Source organism: Ailuropoda melanoleuca, chromosome 5 (genome assembly GCF_002007445.2).
Source record: "Ailuropoda melanoleuca isolate Jingjing chromosome 5, ASM200744v2, whole genome shotgun sequence".
Lineage (NCBI taxonomy): Eukaryota > Metazoa > Chordata > Mammalia > Carnivora > Ursidae > Ailuropoda > Ailuropoda melanoleuca.
The window spans coordinates 92,670,514-92,694,724 of record NC_048222.1 but is presented as its reverse complement, the minus strand read 5'-3'; the positions used below and the strand labels follow the sequence as shown (position 1 = coordinate 92,694,724).

The 24,211-nt window shown below is 40.2% G+C and overlaps 1 pseudogene; it reads left to right on the top strand.

Moving 5' to 3' along the window:
• LOC100472147 overlaps window positions 1–6,294 on the top strand; it is a 67,805-nt pseudogene extending 61,511 nt beyond the window's left edge.
• Window positions 6,295–24,211: the final 17,917 nt, after the last annotated feature.

Below are 24,211 nucleotides of genomic sequence, written 5' to 3'. Positions count from 1 at the left end.
TGGTGAGACACAGGGTCATCAGCACCTACCCCAAAGAGTACATGAAGGATTGAATAGAATCAACCTGTATGTAACATGCTCAGCAAAGAGCTCATTGGGGATACTCTTTATACGATCATCTCTACTATTACTAATAATAGAATTGTTATAAGACAAATCATTTAAAGAGTGTTGGTTCACAAACTGAGATGATGGGGAAACCAGAAAATCTATTTCTAGATAATTCCCAGATTTCCTTTTTTTTATTTGTTTTCTAAAGTTCATTAAATCTCATTTACAGCAAACCAGAGAAGCTATTTCCTGATGTCCTCTCCTGTATTAATTAGTTTGCCCAGACCATTGTTTATGCTACTTGCCGCTCCCTTTCCTTATTCAGAGGACAGATGTTATTGACCTTCCTTCAATCCCATCAGGACGCTGCTCTGCCTTCTTCCCAGAGTCTCTGACCATCTTTCTATGTATATTTAAAAGCACCACAGGGATTAAAAAAAAAAATCAAGCTGATAAACAGTCTAGTTCTTTATTTTTTTTAAGTTATTTTTCTGAATAAAGATTAGAGCTTTCAGTGTTAATATCCTTCTTGAAAAAAAATCATGTTTTCATGCAGATATAAGGAAGAAAGGCAAACTCTTTGCAAGGGGCAAACCTTATTCCTCATTAGGCCCTCATCGTTTCGTAAACAATAATATGTACACTTTAGGAAGAGAATATCTTATTGAAACAATAAATGACCCCTAAGGACCTCAAAGTGCTTTGAGGAAACTGCTGTTAATTTTCCCAAACACCCTGTAGCAATAAAAATCTCAGTTCACGAAATTAAATTGAGATCTCAAGAGTCAGGTGGCAATTGCACAGTAAAGGGTTCCCCCAGTGGTCTACTTTCTGAAAATATTTTGGTCATTTTCATGAAGGGTTATTATGAAAAATGAATACCAACAGTTCAAACACTTTGTCAGTTATTCTGAAGAAAAGTTGTCGAAGAAACTAGGCAAGTCTGACTTCCCTTTCAGGATTACTTTAAGAATTAACTGAAATGGATCAGAGAGGGGGAAGTGTGAAAACAGAATATGCACACGCACACATGAAAAAGTATGCTAAGAGCTGACTGTGTCCTCCTAAGACATAAGCACTAGGCATGACTTCACTCAGAGCTGTGGATTCAAATGTGGATTTGAAATGTGCATTTATGTGGATCTTTCATATAAAATTGTTTGGGGTACACCAAAAAAGTCTATTCCAATTAAAACTATTTTCTCCAACAGTTCCTACTGTGATTCTCATTCATTTAGAGTAATTCATCGACTCCTATAATAATGACTCGGAGAAGGATACCACAATAAGTCACTGTTTTAGTGTGAATATTTTAGTGTAAATTCATTCATCCAAAGAAAACTAAACCGACTGGATTTTTTTATATCAAAGGGTGTAGAGACATAGCATATCTGCTGGGCCCTCACGTTGGTGAGCACTGAGCAAGCAAGAGCTTGTCGGAGGAGCAAACACAGTCGACGTGGAAGGACAGAATGCTCAGACTATGGTCAGGCAACTTTTTCCAAGCCTCAACTCCCTCCCGGTAAAAGAGGAATAATTCTGTCTTACTTAGCTCTCAGAGTCACAATGAAAATCAAATTCAGTAATATTTTAAAACACTCAGATCTTTCATTCAAATATAAAAAATTAAAGAATGGGTCCTAGAAGTGTGGCAGAGGGTCGTAAGGAAAAAAATAATTCAGACGGCATAAGAGTGATGATATAAATAAATGAATACATAGCTAAATAAGATAAGAAATGTCAGTACTTAATTTTGCTTGAAATATCTCCTGGAAAACACTGTATTTTTTATTCAAGGACATAAAATAAGGATAAAAATAAGACAAGTTGCTGCATTAAATGAAGATTTTCTGACATTTCTAAAAAACCCTGAAGACATGAAAGTCAGTCTCTTTCCTTGATCTCTCCTTAAAGAAAAGGCAATTGCCAAAAAAAAAAAAAAAGTGGTAGGTTTTCAAGCCCTGATGTGCACAGATGCCCATGAAATCTGAAATGGGGGAAAAAAAAAAAGCAAGGTACTGAACAATAGTCTTAGATTTCATTATTCATATGTATGTTTGTAAATGCAGATAAAAAGATCTAGAAAACACACTAAACTATTAATAGTGTTATCTCGAGGAAGAAGAGTGAGGCTGGGGAAAGCTGAGAAGGAGGACTTTCTTTACACATTTATCATATTTGAAAAATTTCTAATCATACACTTAAGGTTCTAAAAAAATGGCATGATAGATATTATGATAGATGTGTGTGGTTTCTTACCATGGGGGATGGGCTCAGCTGAGCCTTGATAACTAAGCAGGAATCAGCCAGATGAAATATTAGAGAACTAGCATGTGCAAAGGCACGGGGGCCTAGCAGGAGGAGTGGTATCCAATATGTATAGTAGTTTGGCAGAAGTCAAACTTAGGTAGATATGGGAGAAGAGTGGAGGGTGATGGTAGAAGGCTGATCACATGGCCCGGGTAAGATGCTAAGAAATTTGAACCTTATTCCAAGTTACTAGGAAGCACTTTATGAATTTGGGGCAGAGGAGTAACATGCTCCAGTTTGTGTTTTATGGAGATGCCACTAGAAACAGTGTGAAGAATGGATAGACTAGAAGGAAAAACAGTTAGGGAAGCACTTATTATATCAAGGAAAGAGCTGTTGAAGGCCTGAACTAAAACCATGCAGAGAAATCAATAAGCTATTGGTTATTTACAACAAAAGTTTAAAATGGAGATCCTGGGTATTTACCCCAAAGATACAAATGTAGTGATTCAAAGGGGCACCTGCACCCCAATATTTATAGCAGCAGTGTCCACAATAGCCAAACTATGGAAAGAGCCCTTATAAATGGATAAAGAAGATGTGATACACACACACACACACACACACACACACACACACACACACACAATGGAATATTATGCAGCCATCAAAATGAAATCTTGCCATTTGCAACAACGTGGATGAAACCAGAGGGTATTATGCTAAGCGAAATAAGTCATTCAGAGAAAGACAATTATCATATGATCTCACTGATATGTGGAACTTAGGAAACAAGGCAGAGGATCATAGGGGAAGAGAGGAAAAAATAAAACAAGATGAAACCAGAGAGGGAGACAAACCATAAGAGACTCTTAATCATAGGAAACAAACTGACGGGAGGGAGGGTGGAGTGATGGGGTAACTGGGACATTGGGGAGGGTATGTGTTGTAATGTACACTGGGTATTATATAAGACTGATGAATCACAGACCTGTACCCCTGAAACAAATAATACATTATATGTTAATTAATTGAATTTAAATTTTAAAAAATTATATAAATAAATAAATAAAATTTTAAAAATAAAATAGTTTTTAAAATTTTTTTAAAAATAAAATGGAGATCCAGTCAAGAGATAAGGCTTTAAGAATCTGCATTTCCCAATTCCATTATTCATGTTCCCCACCACAATCTAAGAAAAACCCATATTATTTTTTACTCAGTAAATTTTTATTAACTCACATTAAGCCCCTTTTCAAGCTGGAAAATCATATGTTTGATGCACTGTGATTTTCTAATACACCTTAATATAAGCACATAACAATTAAAATAGCATCTAAATATTCTCAAATACCAGCAATGAAAACCATACCATGCTTTAGGACACATAGGATCAATTGCTTCCAATTCTAAAACGCAGTAAGTCTATGTTATTTAGCCAAAATCTTCCTTGGAAAATTGAGCCCCAAATATGTTCTAAGTAATTTGTCCAAGGCTTAGCTCAGACTAAGCAGATCTCCAGATCTAGTAACTCAGAAATGCAAATTCTCAGGCCCTACTAAATCAGAAACTCTGAAGGTGCAAGGGAACAATGTATATTTTAAGAAACATTCCATGTGAATTTGATGCCCCTGACTAAAGTTTGAAAACCACTGCTTTGGGCCACCCACAGACTTCTTCAGCGCAGAGACTGAGGCAATTAAGAGAAACCAGGTGAGATCATTTCCAAGTCAATGCTCTTACATCTAATAACATCTGTTACTCTTTTTTATTATCCAGATCCATACTGTGCCTTTTAGAGCTCATGCTCAGTTCATTGACAACCATTAAATAAATCAATTGAGGATGAAGACACATTAGTGGTTTTCTAGATCTCTAGTGCACCATTTCTCAAATTCCAGTCATCCTCATACCACAGTCACTACCCTCATAATTCTGTTCCCACTGTGTATCACATATTATGTACATATATTATTTACTTAAAGTTTTTCTTTAAATAAATTCCCCTTTTTTACTTTAATAAATTAAGGGACACCTGTATACTACTACCGTCACAGAAAGTCAGCATCACTTGCCGTGAGTAAAAGCTAACTACAAAGATAAATACAGTGTTAGATTCTGTCCTTGTTTGTCAAAAGTTCTGCTCTTAAGAACTGCATTCCTCTAGGAGCGCCCGAGTGGCTCAGTCAGTTCAGCATCCAACTCTTGGTTTCGACTCAGGTCATAATTTCATAAGTCATGAGATCATCCCCGTGTGGGGCTCTGGGCTCATCAGGGAGTTTGCTTGAAGATTCTCTCCCTCAGCCCCTCCCCCAACTCACACGCTCACATACTCTCTTTCTCAAATAAATAATCTTAAAAAAAAAAAAAGAATTGCATTCCTCTATTGCCAAGGGTGCTTAGCCCATGTTAGAACAGTATTCAAGGGGCACCTGGGTGGCTCAGTCGTTAAGCGTCTGCTTTTGGCTCAGGGCGTGATCTGGGATCGAGCCCCACATCAGGCTCCTCTGCAGGGAGCCTGCTTCTTCCTCTCCCATTCCCCCTGCTTGTTTTCCCTCTCTCGCTGGCTCTCTCTCTCTCTCTCTCTGTCAAATAAATAAATAAATAAATGAAATCTTAAAAAAAAAAAAAAAGAACAGTATTCAAGTTTTGTACCTAACTTGATTAAAGCATTAAATGGACATAAAGTTTTCATCACGTGACTCAGGATTAGTTAACTGTATGAGCATAGGCCTCCAAAATCATTCCATTCTAGCAGTGGTCCATTTGCCATACTTCAGGAAATTCTGGCTTAAGCCTTATGTACAGGACAGATAAACCCTGAGAATGCACAGACTTAGAACAAGAAAGTCCTAAAATAAAACCTTCATATTTAAGAAGTGAACAAAAAAAAGAGCAAACAATGGTGACTAGAACACCATGCCTGGCCTGAACTGAGAAGGAAGACCTAAAAGGGCTGGAGAAAACTGGACACAAGAATTGCCAGTGAACCCAAGGGAAAAGCAATTTAGGAAAAGAAAGCACCAGCAAGAATGAGTGACCCTTCTAACCAACCCTAAACCTAATGATAAATAATTTTATTTTATGAAAGTTCATGCATTTTATAAAAGTACCACCAATGGAACAGGAATCTTAAGAAATTCCTGAAAGAGGTAATTCCCTTTCCTTTCTCTCCACTCTAACTATTGAAGACTCCCAAAGGGAAGAAGGTGAAGGGGAAGAAGGTGGCCCTGGACCCTGCTGTCATGATGAAGCAAGAGGCCAAAACGGTGGTCAGTCCCCAGTTTGAGGAAAGGTCCCAAAACTTTGGCATTGGACAGGACATGCAGCCCAAAGGCACCTCTCTCACTTTGTCAAATGTCCCCTCTGCATCTGGTTGCAGCAGCAAAGGACTCTTCTCTATAAACATCTGAAAGTGCCTCCTGCAATTAACCAGTTCACCCAGGCCTTGGACCACTAAACAGCTACTCAACTGCTTAACCAAGTCTACGTATACAGACCAGAGACAAAGCAAGAGAATAAGCAGGGATTTGGGGCCTGAATTGAGAAGAATGTTGTCAGCAAAGGGGATGTCCCTGTTAAAAGGGCACCTGTTTTTCAGGCTGGTGTTAATACTGCCACCAACTTTGTGGAAAATGAGAAGGCTCAGCTGGTAATGATTGCACATGATATGGATCCCATTAAGCTGGTTGTCTTCTTGTCTGACCCGTGTTGTATGATGGGGGTTCCCTACAGCATTATCTAGGGGAAGGTCAGGCTGGTCCACAGGAAGACCTGCCCCACTGTCCCCCTCACACAGGTGAACTTGGAAGACAAAGGAGCTCTACTAAACATGTGGAAGCCAGCAGGACCAATGACAATGACAGATATGATGAGACCCGCTGTCACTAGGGAGGCAGCATCCTGGGTCCAAAGTCGCTGTCTTGCGTTGTCAAGCTGGGAAAGGCAAAAGCTAAAGAACTGGCCACCAAACTCCAGGTGCATGGCTGCTGAGTCATCCATACACTAACGTAATAAAAGTTCTTTTTCAGCCAGTGTGAAAGAAAGAACAAAAGAAAGAAAGAAAGAAGAAAAAAAGAAAAGAAAAAAGAAAAGAAAAGAAAAGAAAAGGAAAAGAAAAGAAAAGAAAAGAAAGAAAAGAAAAGAAAAGAAAAGAAAAGAAAAGAAAAGAAAAGAAAAGAAAAGAAAAGAAAAGAAAAGAAAGAAAAGAAAAGAAAAGAAAAGAAAAGAAAAGAAAAGAAAAGAAAAGAAAAGAAAAGAAAAGAAGGAAGGAAGGAAGGAAGGAAGGAAGGAAGGAAGGAAAGGGGGGAAGGGAGGAAGGGAGGGAGAGAGAGAAAAAGAAAGAAAGAAAAGAAAGAAAGGCCTGAAAGAAACCAGATGACATCAAATGCATGGAGAAACAAAACCATACCCCATGTGCGCACTGAAAATGGTCCCACAGGCTTAACAAAGGTTAGTAAGTTTATCCAGGTTTAACAGAGATTATTTCAAAGTAGAAAGCATTATAAATACCCCTCTTTGTTCATCTCCATTATAATAAAAATTAGCTACATTATTCACATTGTAATAAAAGTTCTATAATAAGTAAACACTATTTTGTAATACTGAGAAATATTTTTTAATTGAATGAGTGTATTCATTTTCTATCACTGAGTATCTAATTGTACCAGAACATAGCCTGTTAAAACAGCACACGTGTATTACATCACAGTTTCTGTAGGTCAGGAACCCGGAGATGGCCCGCTGAGTCCACTGCTTCCTGGCCTCTCACAAAGCTGCAGTTAAGGTGTTGGCTCCGCATCTGCCACCTCAGCTGTGGGCTCACTGGGGAGGGACCTGCTTCCATGGTCGCTCCGTGGTTGTCGGCCGCATTCAGTTCTTCACTGGCCGTTGGTCTGAGGGCCTCAGGTCCTCACTTGTTCTTTTCCGAAGGTGGCCCTCAGTTTCTCGCTGAGGGGCTTCCCCAACATAGTGACTTGCTTTATCAAAGTACACACAAGCCAAAAAAGCGGTGAGGAGAGTCTGCTAGCATGAGAGAAGTCCCAATGCTTCATAATCTAATCATTGCGATGACATGCCCTCAACGTTGCCATACATGGCAGGAGGCATGGCGGCCTCTGCAGAGGCTGCCTTATCCAGGGGAGTCCTTCTCACCCAAATAATCACACTGAGGTCTAGACAGACACTAAAACTATAGCCAAGCTTTTCATTTTACAGCTGAGGAAACGGAGACACGGTGATTCTATGACTCACTTAGGTCCAGTCTAAAGTGAGAACAAAGGTCTGCTGAGCCCCATTTTTGCATTTTTTTGCCCTACACTGCAGCTGCTTCTAAAGCCTAGGACAACCGCCACACCCAACAGCTGCAGCCCACTGACAACCCTCCCTCTAAAGGGCCACAGGTAACATGAATTCTCTCTGTTACTTCCATGGTAGTTAACCAAACAGTGCTTATGCTCTGAAGTGGCTGCTTTAGCTCCCCCTAAAACCTCATCTGAGAAAGAGCCATGTTTCATGCATCCTTTTGTCCCCTGTAAAGGAAATCCTAGGAGCTTCCTATCTACAAAAGAAACTTAGTGAAATGTGTGCTGACAGATAAAACTTAAAAACTGCAAGAAAGCATAAATGTTAGAGAAGGAAAAAATTGTATAATTTGCTTTTGATGGTCATATAATATCCTCAAATTATCAAATAAAAATTTCCTTAAGTAATTTTTTATCAAATAATGTAAGGTCAGTGAATTAATAGGAGCAAGGGTCAGCACGGTCCATCTAGTAAAGTTCAACATGAGAAAACCTGAAGACTGAAATTAATTCCCACCTCTCAGCCCCTGGCCCTGGGCTGGTTAGCATTTTCACTCACTGGGTTCTGCGTTTGCACGAGGAGAGCTGCAGCCTACGTTATAAGAGTGTAAAAGATACATACCTGACAGAGTAACACTTGGAGTGTGCATACCATTGAAAATCTATACAAAACATTCAACATTTGAGAAGTGAAAAATCATGATTTCTTTTATTCCTATTCCAGTGCCCTAATCCACTCTCTTTTCCTCTATATGAAACAAAATAGATCCCCAAATAAACTGGAGGATAAAACTAGTACTTAAGAACTCCTCAGTGAAAACCAATAGCTGCTCACTTCATCCAAGGCATTATGAATTCCTCCATTTTATGAACTTTGAGAGGCAACAAGAAACCATGAAGATGACCTGTTTCATTTTTAAGACATTCTGGATAAAATAAAATATGATGTATGGCTTCCTCAAAATTCAAAGACTAAGGAAACCTTCTAAGCGATATAGTAGAGTGGTTATACTGACACTGGTATGTAGCAAACAATCCTGAAATAATGGCTTGTTCCTGTCAGGACAGGCGATTTTAACATGTGTGCAGGTGAATTGAGGGGGTAGCAGTGGAGCTGTCTATAAGCAACTAATTGTAGCGATGCTATTAACAGAAAGGTCCAGAAACACATCGGTGATGTACCTGAAGTCTTTACAATGTTTCTACTTTTATAAAAATATGTCACATTTGTCCACACAATCTTATCAAAGGGAGTCTGAAATTTTACTCAAAGTTGTGAATTGGGTCTTACATGCTCTGTAAGAATTGAACAGATCACGTTATTTCCTACATGAATACGTTCATGATAAGCAAGTCTTCGATTAGCTGTTGGGAGTGCAGCAACCAGACGCACCTTTCTGTACCTTAGATTGAAATGCATTGAAACGTCCCTAACAGTTTAAATTATTTAGTTTAGGAAGGACTTACGCCCAAAGACTGGGAAAATATTATCAATGCCAAGCCTTTCTCTTCCCCCAGAAGGCTTGTCTCTTCTCATTCCAAAAAAGTAAAGAAGGCTCTAGTTTTCCTTACCAGAATCCTTTTAGAGGCCTGAGGCAGGGCAGATGGGAGGTAGAAAGAGAATACAAACTCTTTGGGAATTCCTTCACATGAAGGAAAATAAGTTGTATCAAGATTTAAATACTTCTGCCTCAACAAACACAAATAACCAAGCAAAATTTAGCTTACAAAAATTCAAATTGCTGCCTTAAGGAGAAAAAGCTCAAACTAACAGATGCTCCATCATTTTAGCAATCTTTTAGAATATTGGAATTTAATAGCAGTTTATTATCTGTACTAATAACAACAAAAATGATGGAAATACAGGTCTTGGTATTAAAGCAAAATTATCCCTACTACATTATCCATAATATGACAATTGTGAAGAAAACATCAAGCCTAAATAAGAAATGTGTTCAAATGAATATTGCTCTTGTGTTAAATGAAATTAATATGGGTCTTGAATTTTAGAAACATTGAATTAGGTAGCAGGTAATGAAAAGGGATTATCCTAATTAAGTAGGAAAAAAAATACAAGTACACACAATGGTCTTCTTCCACACCAGAGATACCCCAGTGTGTAGTATCACACTTCCTCCCATGTGAACTCTGAGCTGCCCTCCAGATAGAGTAAGGATTTTGCTAAATTCTCTGTATAACATCAAATAATGGTTTCTCCCCTATTAGCCTTCTCAATTCTGCAAACCAAAGAAAGAAAGAAATGAGGATGAAATTCTCTAATGATAATGCCATGAGTTCTTGAGAAGGAAGATTGTGTAAAGGCACGTCAATCTTTTCTTTTTTTAAAGATTTTATTTATTTATGTGACAGAGAGACAGCCAGCGAGAGAGGGAACACAAGCAGGGGGAGTGGGAGAGGAAGAAGCAGGCTCCCAGCAGAGGAGCCTGATGGGGGGCTCGATCCCAGGACCCGGGGACCATGCCCCCAGCCGAAGGCAGACGCATAACGACTGAGCCACCCAGGCGCCCCAGGCACATCAATCTTAATGGATTCATGGAATCAGATTTGTGAGTTTGGGAGTAGGTTTCTAACTCAAAATACAGTCTCCTCAAAGATGGGCATTGGGCTGCATGCGGATTGGTGGCTCTGGCAGTCATGAGACTTAGGGTGTGTTTGGGGCAGGATGCCATGAACATGCTGTAGCTCAGGTGGAATGAAGTTTAGGAAGAATCATGAAGATGGGCTCCCCTGCTTCCTATTTCATTCCCATCTGTGAAATCACTGAAATCCCTTCTCAGGATCTCAACAGAATCATGATATCAGGGGCAAAAAGTGCCTTTGGGTAAATCTCCGGGGTAAATTAAGAGGTATAGCCATTAAATAGAAATGATATATATTTTATTTTGGCACCTGACCTTTTTATGTGGTTAATACATGAAAATAGCCTTAGAAACATTTTTTTCCTTTTTCTTTTTCTGGGAAGATAACTAAAATTTTCTAGGTCTTGTATGTGTCAGACACTGTGCTAAGTGCTTTGGCATTTAACATGTTATCCAATTTAATCCTTGTAATCCCATACAGTAGGTGTTTTATTTTAATGTTACAAGTGAAAAAAGCTAAACCTTGGAGAAAAACAAAAGAGAGAAAATAAAAATGTTGATCATTTCTTAAGTTAGAGTATGAATAAGACATGAGCTTATCTACCATTAACATCTATAAAAACAGCCATTCTAAATACAGATAAAATATTTGTTTTATTTTTCACAAGATTATGACTAGTGGAAAGTGTCCTTCTAAGCAGCTGACTACCCAGTTCAGGGGAAAGCCTGTCATCCACTGATGACAGTTCTTATGACTCAGTTCCTTGGATTTCTCGGTAATTCATGGTGGTTGAAAGCTCCATGCCTCGGATGAGATGGTCTGAGTTTGAATCCTAACTGTACGTTTAGGGTGAATCCTAGCAATAGACTTACTGGCTGTATTCCCTTAGGTATATTACTCACCTTGGGAATTTGTAAGGGGTTATTTAAAGGGGTGGGAGTTTGATGGTTTCTATCCACATGGGGCAGTTTAGGCACAGCCTGAAATCCTTCTGCAAATTGACAAGAGAGCAATAGGCAGACAGCTAATATTAAAAGGACCCTCAGGGACAAGAAAGGCCACTGTCATAGCTCCTTCATCCAGGCAGCACACAAGACTCCCTCAGCAGACAGTCAATAGTCTTCGGGATGTTGGTGTGGTTTCCAGCTTTGGCCAAGTCTATCTGAAATCTCAAGTAACCCTGTGTCATTCCTCTAGCTCCCCGCCAGGGGGCAGGGTAGAGGCAACTCTACTCAAGGATGACCTCAATTTCTACTTCCTCATTCATTCTACTTGCATGGTGTAAATTATTCCTCGCATGCTTTAGGTTTTCCCTTTTGAATCTCAGTGCCCGATATTGGAAGTCAAGGAAACTGAACACTGACTCTTTCTTTTTTAAAATTTTATTTATTTATTTATTTATTTGTCAGAGAGAGAAAGAGAAAGAGAAAGAGAGCACAAGCAGGGGTAGTGTCAGGCAGAAGGAGACACAGACTCCCAACTGAGCAGGGAGCCCAATGTGGGAGGCATCCCTGAACACTGACTCTTTCTAGTTCTTTTTATTCCTTTTATAATATTCCTACTTCTTGGAGCAATATAGAAGTCTCTGATTAACTAGGGGGAAATAAATTGGGGGAAAGAGAAGCTCAACGAATAGTATCTCAAGATATAATCTCAGTTCTTAAGTATGGAGAATTGACTGATATGTAAGTGTTTTACGTTAGAGTTCTTTCTTTTTTTTTCTTTCTCTCTCTCTCTTTTTTTTTTTTTTTTTTTTTTTTTTTTTTTTNGAACACGGGCGGGAGCATCGGGGAGCGGAGGGAGAGGGAAAGAGAGGATCTCAAGCAGGCTCCATGCCACACCCAGCACAGCACCCAGTGCTCAATCCCACAACCCTGAGATCATGACCTCACATGAAATTAAGAGTCAGCCACTTAGCCAACTGAGCCCCTGAAGTCAGAGTTATTTCTAACATCATTTACATGGACAACAAAACGAAAGTGCCAGATTCAATTAATAATGATCATTTTGCTTTCAGCCACGTCCTTAGTTCCCTTTTCCGTCCTCCATGATTTTGCACATTAGTGTAATCCAAAGCTGCTCCTCTGAAGCGAGGCACTGACATTTTCTCCTGTGGTGGTAGACACTCCAGCAACGGAACGATGTTTATGTTCAGGGCAGGCTTTACTATCATGTCCGCTTTTCCACTCCTGTAACCACACACACCCACCACCACTGCCCCTTGTTCATGCTTAACGTTTTTGCCAATGTTTCTCCCACCTCTCACACCTGTATCAAATGATAATGGGAAATCTGTTTTATAAACCAAAGGCAAGTATGATCTAAATTCCAATGCTAGAAATTGCCTCAAATAACGAAAATGAGAGCATTCACATATAAAATGGAGTGCTGGAAGCCTGTCATAACGCATAAAATATCCTCTGTTATTGCTGTTGGAGATTAAGGCTTCAAAAGCACCTTCCCGTGCACTATTTGGTTTGATGTAACAACTCACTATCTCATTTGAAAGAAGTATCCCAATGAAAGGAAATGTTAGCGGTTTGTAATCTTAAGGAGAGCTGGCCTTCTCTCTTAGGCTGAATGCTCACAAAAGCAGGCACCTGGCCTTTCACCTAGTAAGTGAACCACACGCCAAGTTTGGAGAAGGTAGGCTGCAGGGACGTTTGTAGAATGAGACAGCCAATCCTCTAAATGCAGTTCTGTCTCTGGGAACTGTTTCTACCTGATCTTAATGTTCCCATTATTTCTATGATACAATTCAACCAACTAGGCACTTTAAATTTCTCAGCAATTTTTCCTGTGGAATTTTCATCACTAAAGCTGCCAAAATCAGTGTGTCCCAGCTATTGACGGTTCAGGTCACATCTCAGAATCATGAGATCAAGCCCCGCGTAGTAAGGCTTCACACTCAGCGTGGAAACTGCCTGAGATTCTCTCTACCCCTTCCCCCCCCAAAACAAAAATAAGAAAAAAAAAATTAAAAAAAAGAATTATTTAATTAAATAAATACCAAAGCAGAAAAAGCCTATAAGTCCTTTTGCCACCAGAATATGGTGGCCACATGGGATTAAGATTCAGGTCATGATACATAAAAACAATAATTTACATCATGTGGTTGATATATTATGACTTGCTAGAGTATAAAAACACCTCTATCACTTCTTTTTGTCCTTTATGCACCAACCTCAGGATCAAAGGGAGGAATAACTTCATCAATGAGATGCTAAGTATAGTACTTCTACAGACATCATCTCACTGAGCCAGGGAAGTCCCAGTTACACTAGAGGGGTGAGAAAAGGTCAACAGAGAACACAATCCATGGACAGCTCTTTGATAACAAAATAACGATAAGAATGGTGATTTTGAGGATGCTGATAGAGATGATGATATATAAAATAGGATGACAGCAAAGGAAAACAGCATTTCTGGTACTCTTCACTAAGCCACGTCCATCACTTCCTTTAAAACTCAGCTCAAGGGGCGCCTGGGGGGCTCAGTCAGTTAAGCGTCTGCTTTCTGCTCCAATCATGACCCCTAGGGTCCTGGAATGGAACCCCACAACAGGTCCCCTGCTCAGTGGGAAATCTTCTCCCTCTCCTGCTCTCCTTGCTTGGGCTCTCTCTCTGTCTGTCAAATAAATAAATAAAAATTTTTTAAAAAATTAAAAAATAAAACAAAACTCAGCTCAAGTGCTATCCCTCAACCCAGCCAACTTACATGAGTCTATAGCTGTCCACTGCTTTCCCATTCATGCGTTCTATCTTACCATTTGCACCAACGATTTCGCTTTACAAGTTTCCTAAAATTATTTCAGTTCTGCACATGTTGGTTTCCTATCTCCTAGCAAACCGAAACTGTGACTAATATTTTTTAATCCTACCAATTAAACCTGGTCCAGAGCTCTATATGTCATAGGTACTGCTTGACAATTAAATCCAAGTTTGCAAATATATACACATTGAAAACTTATTTGACATGAACAACAACAGGCTGTGGAAAACACAAAGATAAATAAGACACAGCCTTACCTTGCACTCACAAAACTTAACATTTAGTAGATAAGAGAGACTTGTGAACGATTAGCAATAATAAAGGTAAAATGCCATAATTGAGCATGTAATTAGCTAATGTATGCACGAATGCTTCAAAAAAAAAAAAAAGTAAGACATTTGCTATAGTGATTACAGACTAAGGCAATCCCTTTACACTTAAAAGACCAGGAAAAGTTTTGAAGTGAACAAAATCAAGTGTCTCAGGAGGATAAACATGAGAGGAGCGCGTATCAGACTGAGCCAGAGCAAGTAAGTGCATGGTGAGCTAAGAGTGCAAATTACACTAACCGAGAAGTATAACATGGCTACGTACAATGCACGTGGGGGGAAATGTAGCAAGTTGGAATTTTGGTTGAGATCATCATGGAAGATGTTGGAAGCCACACTAAATTGTTGGATTTTATTCTGCAGGACTCTATTCCCCAAACTGTATCCAAGGAATTCTACCCCAAGAGATTTTCTGATATTAAGCAGGTGTGTGGTCAGAAACTTGGGGGAAATATGCATACTATGATCTCCTCTTGAATATTCTTTATGCACATTAGTAGACGAAAATTTCTGAGAAGTCTGATAATAACAAAGATTCTTAGTATTTTTTTGTAATTGTTATTTTGTTATATTAGTCACCATACAGTACATCCCCAGTTTTTGATGCAATGTTCCATGATTCATTATTTGCGTAAAACACCCAATGCTCCATGCAATATGTGCCCTCCTTAATACCCATCACCGGCCTATCCCAATCCCCCATCCCCCTTCCCTCTGAAGCCCTCAGTTTGTTTCTCAGAGTCCATAGTCTCTCATGGTTCATTCCCCCTTCTGATTACCCCCCTTTCTTTATCCCTTTCTTCTCCTACCGATCTTCCTACTTCTTATGTTCCATAAATGAGTGAAACCATATGATAATTGTCTTTCTCTGCTTGACTTATTTCACTTAGCATAATATCCTCCAGTCCCGTGATTCTTAGTATTTTTAACTCACAGTTTCTCAAGCTTTATAATTCCTTCAATGATTTTTCAATGACATTTATTAATACCTTGTGGACCTAAGTTTCAGGAGAATATGGCTTGTGAAATGCTTCTAAGCAAAGAAGACCAATTATTTACCTGGATGGAAGTGAGTGATGGGGTCTGACGCATGTTTAATAAATGCTCATAGATTGCCCATTTCAAAAAAGGCATTTCAAGCAACATAGAATTATTAGTGAGATCCCTGAAACACAGCCACTAACATGTCAGCTCTGCAAGGGGGAGGTAGGGTAAGTTGGGATGACTCTTTTTTGTCTTGATGAAATATATGTAACATAAAGTTTGCCATCTTACCCATTTTTAAGAGTACATTTCAGCGACATTAGCTGCATTTACGTTGTTGTGAGATCATCACCACTAGCCATTTTGAGAACTTTCCCATCATCTGGGGCACCTGGGTGGTTTAGCCGGTTAAGCGTCTGACTCTTAAATTCGGCTCAGGTCATGATCTCAGGGTTGTGGGATTGAGCCCCACATCGGGCTCCTTGATCAGTGGGGAGTCTGCTTGAGATTCTCTCTCTCCCTCTCCGTCTGCCCCTGTCCACTCTCTCTCCCTCTCAAATAAATAAATAAATCTTTAATTAAAAAAAAATAACTTTTCCATCATCTCAGTCTGGAACTCTGTACCCATTTAAATAATTCCCATTCCCTCTCACCCACTCCAGCCCCTGGTGACCACTGTTCTTTTTGTCTCTCTGAATTTGACTATTACTGAGTAACTTATACAAATGGAATCACTCAATATTTGTCCTTTAATGTCTGACTTCGTTCACTTACTGTGTTATGGGGATGATTCATTTTTAAAAGAGATAGTCTGTGGTCTATGAAAAAATAAAACAAAACAAAAAACCATGAAGAACCACGTACAACAGGTCCTAGTAAGAATTACCAGCAAAAAAGCCAAGCAACATCAATCTAAATGTAAAGCACTGAAGGATATGAAAGCATCAGAACTTTCCTCAGGAGGGCAAACCTCTAATATAAAGGGCAAAAAGGTAAAGAGCTTAAGATTCAACTCACCGTGTTATGTAATTTCATAGGAGATTGTGTCATTCCCTGCCAGGTGTCTGGAGCCTAATTAACATTATCCGGGCCTTCAAAAGGTTTTGCTTGTGTTTAAATATCCGGAGTGCCTAAACATCACAGAAGCCATTGAGGCTACTGTAGTAGATCTCCCACAAGCAAGAGCATGCTTTCGTTTGTCCCATATGGTTACCTTTCAAGTCATACACAGCAGAACACAACCGTAGAACATCTGATTAGCACTCAGCTAGCAAAGGCCAAGCATAACTGTTTTGCTGCCCTGGGAAATTCTCACGGGGAAACAAAACAGAAAAATTAAGTGTACTTGTGGTAAGGAAAGAAATCTGAGAAAAAAGGAAAGTATTACAGTTTATCCTCTTTATCTTCTCCATGTCTCCTGAAATAGTATTGTGTGAAGCCCAAGTCCTGCATACCTACACAATTGTGAGCTTGGTCCTAAAGTCTTTCATCTTGGTCCTAACACCCCAGCTCCCATGGCCTAGTTCTCCTCGATGAAACCATCTCTCACGCGGCTGCCAAATTGTCTCCCGCTAAAGCAACACCATGACAGTTTTCCTCCCTTGCTGCAAAATCTCTAATGCTCTAGTGTGTCCCCATTGTCCAGCAGTTAAGTTCAACATTCATAATTCTCCATCCTTCAATCTTTTTTGAGGCCAGGTCAAACACCAGGAAGTCAGCCATGCCTTCTCTACTTCTGGAAAATCACCGTTCTGGTGTGTCATAAAGTGCTGTTTGGTGTAGATACTTACGTTTGTAGCCTTTGGAAAGATAACTGAGTGAAGGAAAAGGCTTTGGAGTCTGCATACTGAGGTTCAAATCCCACTTTGTACCTGTGTGACCCAGGGCTGGTTGTTTAATTTCTTTGTGCCTCAGTTTCCTCACCAAAAGAACAGGAAACTAACAATGTCTATGTGACTGGATGTGGGTACGGATTATAAGAGGTAACACAGACAAGGCTCTTAGAACAGGGCTGGATACTGTTAACTTGCACTATCACACACAACACAATATGAATCACTCAACAGTGTCTTCTGGATGAAAGGACCAGTTGAAATTAAATAATAATATAGCTAAATGGAAGATTCTTGGGGCACCTGGGTGACTCAGTCAGCTAAGCGTCCAACTCTTGATTTGGCTCAGGTCATGATCTCAGGGTCGTGAAATCAAGTCCCATGTCAGGCTCCGCACTCCATGCTGGGCATGGAACCTGTTTAAGATTCTCTCTCTCCCTCTGCCCCTTCAAAAAAAAAAAAAAGTATCAGATTCTTATGTTCAACACAAGATACCCTGTTAAAATTGAAAATTTCCCAACTATTTAGTCATGTCTCTCATGTTTATGAATTAAGAAAAGAAATAAAATTCTGATCTGCTCACTTTTTGCTCCTAGTAATAAAAGTGAGTCAAACAAAAGAAGAAAGAAAAAAAAGATTGATAGGGAAGAAAGGTCAACTGTCTATAGATGTCTCTTTTGTTTACTTGCATTCTTATGCAGACCCCACACAGCCTCTCTGCAAATGCTTGCATCACAGAATTTATGAACCAGACTCATCCAGAGATCAATTACTCTGCATCCTCACCATAGATGAAGCCTGGTTTCTCCCTGGGGACACAGTGTAGCTCTTAAAATCTTCCAGTGAGAGTAGACAGACCCCTAAGGCATTAAACAACAAAAAAGGATTTGCATACATTTTAGTGCCAAACTTCAGCAAGCAGTCACCTTCCCTTACCCATCTCTGGATTTTGTAATATTTGTTGTTTTGTTTAGTTGTGCTGTTTTACGTTCTTTTTATGAATTACTCTCACCTCTTCCATTATGGTTGCTGTCACCCATTGACCTCTAGAATCCTCTCTCACCTTCCTGGATTTTCTTATGACTATATTTAACCCAGTCCTTGTATTTGACTTTTGGGCTTTCATTAATATACTTGAAACTACCATTTGGACTGGGAAATAGAGAAAAGTGATCTGCAGAAACAGAAGAGGAAAACAGATGCACAGAGGGGGTGTCCTGGCTCTCTACAGCACTCCAGGTCGTGATAGCCCTCCACAGGCCACTCAGGATGCCTGCTCTTAGAGTCGAAAGAGACCTAGTATCCTTCCCTGTTAACTGAGGTTGTTCAAATGGAGTTTTTATTCTAACGAAACGACCCTTTTGCGGTATTATTTATTTGCCTGAAGTCAGAAAAAGTTACAGCTCTCATGTTCATACGGTCTTCATTTATGGCATGAAATCAATGTCTGACACCATCTTTGCCTCATTTTTCACTTCAGCAAAATGAGAGGTTGTATTTAACTGCTTCCTGGAGCTATCGGAAAGAACGACTATTCCATCAGCAGGACGTGTAGTGAGCACCCCAGCACTGGATGGCACAGTGTTCCTTCATGAACTGATGAGGACTCTAACTAGATCATCTCCCAGGAGCTTTTTAACTCGGGGGCTGGGGGAGGGGATTCCACTAGTACTGGATTCAACTTTGACTAGGACTCTTCCCTAACTCTGTGGCAAGTTACCCAGAGGGTTCAGTGATTGTCTGAGCAACCCAAGCTAAGGACTCAGGTGGTGAACCTAGATTAGGATGGTGAGTGTTAGAGATCCGAGTCATTGCACATCCGCAGACTCATCTAGCCTGGAAGTTAGGACCCCAGCTAGAGCAAGTATCTTACTCTAAGTGCTTTTCCCAATTACTTTCTACTCACTCATATCTTTGATGTGTCTGTTTTCTTTCTAATTTTTAGCCTTCAGCCTTAATTCTTTGATGTGTATCTCCTTATTTTTTAAGCTATTCAAATAAACACTTTACAGAGGGCTTAAATTTTGAATCCCTTCATGTTCTCTTAAATAGCAAGATTTTGTAATGGTTCTACCTTGATTATCTGAAAATATAACTGAAGTACATGACAACTAATTTTTGTGTGGCCTCTCTCCAAATTTGATCCAAACGCTGATGAAAACTCAAAGCAACACCAAAAACAAACAAATAAAAAAATACCCCATTTGATTTTATAGCCAATTAATCAGATTAAAGCCTCTATATCTCCCTTCTCTGATTTATCTTTCAAGGAGGATTTGACCATCTTGATGAAACAAGCACTAACCTAGATTTCGTCTGATTTAAGGGTCTCCATATAATTTCCAAGTGACAAAGATATATGATCTTTGGATATTCATTTGAAAAGAAAAAAATATAATGTAAAAGACTTTTGATCGAGCTTGAGGTGAAATCCTGCGGCTGCCCACTGGTGGAGGATGAATGCCATCAGCACCCTCCCCCATCCCTTCTCTTATTGATGTATGACTCCTAAATCCTGCTCCCTCCAATTTCACTCACGAATTGTGTCCCCCTGTGAGCAGCCATGTTTGCTAAAGCTGAAATGTCACGATGATGGATCACAACCAGACACTCCATTTGGGGCTAGATGCCTGCGATCTGTCATTATGTGCAAATTTGCTTCTCACTGGATCTGGGAGAGATAAATAAGGAAGATGAAATCGCACATTGTTTTATATCCTTTTTTAAGTAAACGAACATGTAACCCTATTAGAATCGGTCAGGCATGGCGCGAGTCCATGCAGCCTGTGAGTTATGGAGGTGGGCCAGCTAAGGCCCCTCTAAGCCCTTCTCTTGCTTTCTCTTGGTTTTCAGATGCACCTAAGAAACGCTTAAGGCCATCTGGCTTCAGCTCTATTTCATATTTGTTCACTTCATGCTTGAACCCTCGACCTACTCCTCATCTGCTCCAACTCACCCAGATCCTAATCCAAAGATGAGTCCTTGGATTCATTATAGATGATGCCATTTCAGTCTCCAGCAGGAGCCCTGGGGAAACTCGTACTGCATCTCCTTTATCTCCAGTGAATATCAAGTCATATTTCAACGTATAAAAGTGAGAAAGACTTTATCAGTTTTATTAAAGCTGTAAATTTTGTTTTTAAAACCTGCCAAAGCCTGTGCTCCTAGAACCCTCACAGAGCAAATTAACTTTTACCGCTCCTTTCTCTGCTGAGGCCTCCAACCGGCCAGACGACCAAGACACTCCACATGGCTCATGTGTGGGAATCGTCCTATGATTCAAGTTAGCAGCTTCTGTCAAGAGGGATATTTCTGTTTATTCTATCTAGATTCGTACTTGGCACTACACTGTAACTCAAAGAAAAAAACTGCAGGCCAGGAGGGCTATGGGCAGCTCTGGTCTTGCAAAGATGCAATGGTTACTTTGATTTGCTTGAAACCCCAAATGTACCTCCTGTTTTCACTTCTTTTTTTTTTTTTTCAGTAGGTTCCACACCCAGCATGGAGCCCAACATGGGGCCTGAACTGGTGACTCTGAGATCAAGAGTCAGCTGTTTAACAACTAAGCCACCTAGTTGCCCCTCCTATTCTCACTTCTTGTTACGACCTTCTCCACGCTCTATAGCGTGATCTGACCCCAGCCTGGCCTGGATCCCCCCATCGCCTGTCCCCTCCCACACCCTCACCAACCCTTGCAGGAGCCCCACAGACAGTGCTGTCTCCTGAACACAGGACGTACCTTCACACGGCTCAGATCTACTCTGAATAGTCCATCCAACTGCAACTATCTTTGTTTCCCGACTGTTGAAATTGTATACATTTTGTAAGCCCCAGGTCAGATACCCATGTTCTGGGCTCCTCGTTTGGATCCAATCGCCTTTCTTCCCTCTCCACATTCACCTAGCCATCCATATGTCTTCCTCATCTGCCTCCCTCCTTATGACCAATGCCCATGATCGCCCTGATTCTCTTAGCACCTAACACGGTCTTCCCAATCTAGGCATACAAAAAAATTTGCTGACGAAGTTCAGATTCCAATAGAAAGAAAGGGTGAATGGTTTCCAAGGCAGATTATGGAGCCAAAGAAGTTTGATGTGTGTTCTAGGGTAGACAGAGCAACAATGGCTCTATCGGCATGACGCTCTGAGGCTGCCCTACCAGGTGGCACTCAAGGATTCAATCTTTTACTCATCCATTTAGTCAAACAACGCCCTCTGGGGGTCAAGGCCGTTTTACAGATCTGAACAGTATCTCCGTAGTGGCATAGGGGGCGATATTTCCAAAACCTAAATAAACCCCCAAAGACTTCACTCACACTTACATTTTCCAACATTTCAAAAGACATAGAAAAAAAGATATTAGAAGACTAGCCCACTGATGGTGATGGAAATGTTGGTCATAGAGATAGTATCTTCCTGTCCCATGTGTAAACAATAGCACTAGGGCAAAGACCACAGAAGCCGTACCTTATGAGCCTTAGTTTCTTGAGTACCTAGAATACTCCCCGGGCCGTGACGGGTCTTAGGTATAAGTGAAATAAAGGATAGAAAATCAGCTGATAAATGTACACACACAATAAACCACACTCTCAGAGGCACACTCAAAAAGTGACCCGAAAGGCAGAGATGTTGGCCTGTTTCATTCACCACTGTGTATTCAAGCTTCAAACGTGTCTGCCAGGTGCTCAACAAACATTTGCCAAGTGAATGATTGAATGGCAGCCAGATCGTGGGGGCCTTATCACCAGGTTAAACTTTCAACTCCATCCTAATATCAGTCAGAAGTCATTAAAATGTTTAAGCTAGAAGGTTACCCGATCAGATTTCCTTTGAAAAGATTATACCAGTGGAAGAATAAGAAAAGGCCAAATGGAATGCTGGAAAAATATTTGGACACTATTGCACACGTACAGGTGACAGACAATACCACAGACGGTGGCGGCGCGGATGGAGAAATGCGGACTAATTGGACAGAGTTTGAGGAGGAAGAATTAATAGCATGTGGCTATTGATCAGGTGTGGGTGGCAGGGTAGAGAGGTCTAGGGCAGCTGCCAGTTAGGAACTGAAGGAACGGAGGGGATGGTGGTGCTGTTGACTGGATGCACTAGCAGCAGGACAGTGGGTTGTCCAGGGAAGACCGTGGAGCGGTTGTGTATTATATGTTGAACGTACGAGAACTCTACACATCTCAGGATGGAAGTCGAGTAGTTCATTGATTACTCAGGTCAGGAATTTAGGAGAGAGCACTCACCTAGAAATTAAGGCACAATTAAGTGGTTGTGAATCAATGGCCCACAGGCCAAATCCTCCCCACAAACTTGTTTAGCCAGCACAACTGGCTAATTTTTGTGTGAGCTGATAACTTGTAAACATGAGGAGACTGCACCTAAAAATCCAGATTTTCAGCTTTTCTTCAGAAACGTTGAAAATGTAGGAAAGTTCAACCCACGTTCGTTCCCTCAAGCTAGCAAAGAGTGAGGGTTAAGAAGCAGCCTCCCCCTTGGATGGACATGTTCAAGTCACCACAGAACCCTCCTTCCACACTGCCTGCCCCATGCCGAGAGTTCAGGTAGCACTGTCTTCCTGTTTGTGTGCCTTTTCTTCTTAGAGTCAAGATAAGGGGAAAATGAAATCTTTCGCGCACTACCATCTCTACTGAAAAAGCTGGAAAGTGAAAGCTAGAAAGAGGATTGAGTATTTCATGGAAAAACAATTTTTTTACACCTGTCCCATATCACGGTGTTATCTATCCAGCACCTAAAGGCATTTGACGTTGTGACCTCTAACATAGTTTCAGAAGCTCTTTTGAGTTACTATCGTGATATCTAGCTTAGAGATTCATTACCCAGAACTCAGCAGCAGACGGTTCTCTCTCATAAGCCTGCACCGATCTGGGGATCAAATTCCATTCTTCCTTCATCTTTATCTCTGATGCCATAGCAAGCTATTTTTACGGCCTTGTTAAATTGGTGGTAAGTAATTGATTTATAGTCAAATTGTATGTATTGATATTCTTTTCTGATGGTGTTACTGATATAAATGCAGACGAGACTGTCACTTGATGGGGTAAGTGGGAAAGCACCCCTCGTGAGCCAACATTAGGTGATGCTTATGTTAGCAATTACAGGCCTTGTGAATTTCCAAGAAATGCGGCACAGACCTGTTTACAGAATTCTAAAACCTCCTTACGGCAAACAATGAAGCACTTCTTATGTGAGGATGAAGCATAGAATAGCTTTATTTCTTTAAAAAACAAAACAAAACCAAAAGCAGGAACTTACTGTGCTCATTGGGCTCAGGTCCTCATTTTGCCACAAACTTACTGTCAGTCTTTGGACATGTTAATTAACCTACCTAAACCCTTCTATAAAATGAGGTTAAATAATAGCTGGAAAGCCTACTTCTTAGAACTGTGGGAATTAGTAAGTAAAAAATGTTTGATAAAGCTATATATGACATTTTACAAATTTTAGTTGTAGTTCTGTTTTCTGGCAATAACAACAATAATCGCCTATGTTGAATGTGCCTCTGGTTCAAACCAACCTTTCATCAGCTTTCTTCTGATTTACTAATAACTACGTTAATAGTTGAACTCATTGGTGAAAACAGAGACTTTGCATTGGTGTTTGATTAAAAATATATATTGGAAAGAAAAGCGTTTTCATATTGAACTGTCCTTTCAGAGGCAAAAGTTTCTGGCTTCCCTTCGGTACCCCTTAATGCTGACTTTATATCTAGTAATTTGAAACGTTTTCTGAAAAGCCTACCCCTTAGAGGCTGGAAGTTTGTGCAAGTTACTAAAAGGTGAGAAACAGCAACTAACATTGCAAAAGAAGTGTGCACGGTCACCCAGGTGATAGGAGTTGCAATGGTGCCCTCTGGTGAGGATGTTCTGTCACTGCACCTCGCGGATGGATGATGTAATACGCGATGTAATCCGTGTTATAGAAGGAGGACATTCTCAGCACCAATTTTAAGTGAATGAACTCTGCTTCTCTTTATTTTATGTTTAAGAGGTTCTCACATGTGACAATAATTGACTGTGATCCTCTAAGCCAAAAATGCAATCAGAGTTTGACTTTTACTATAG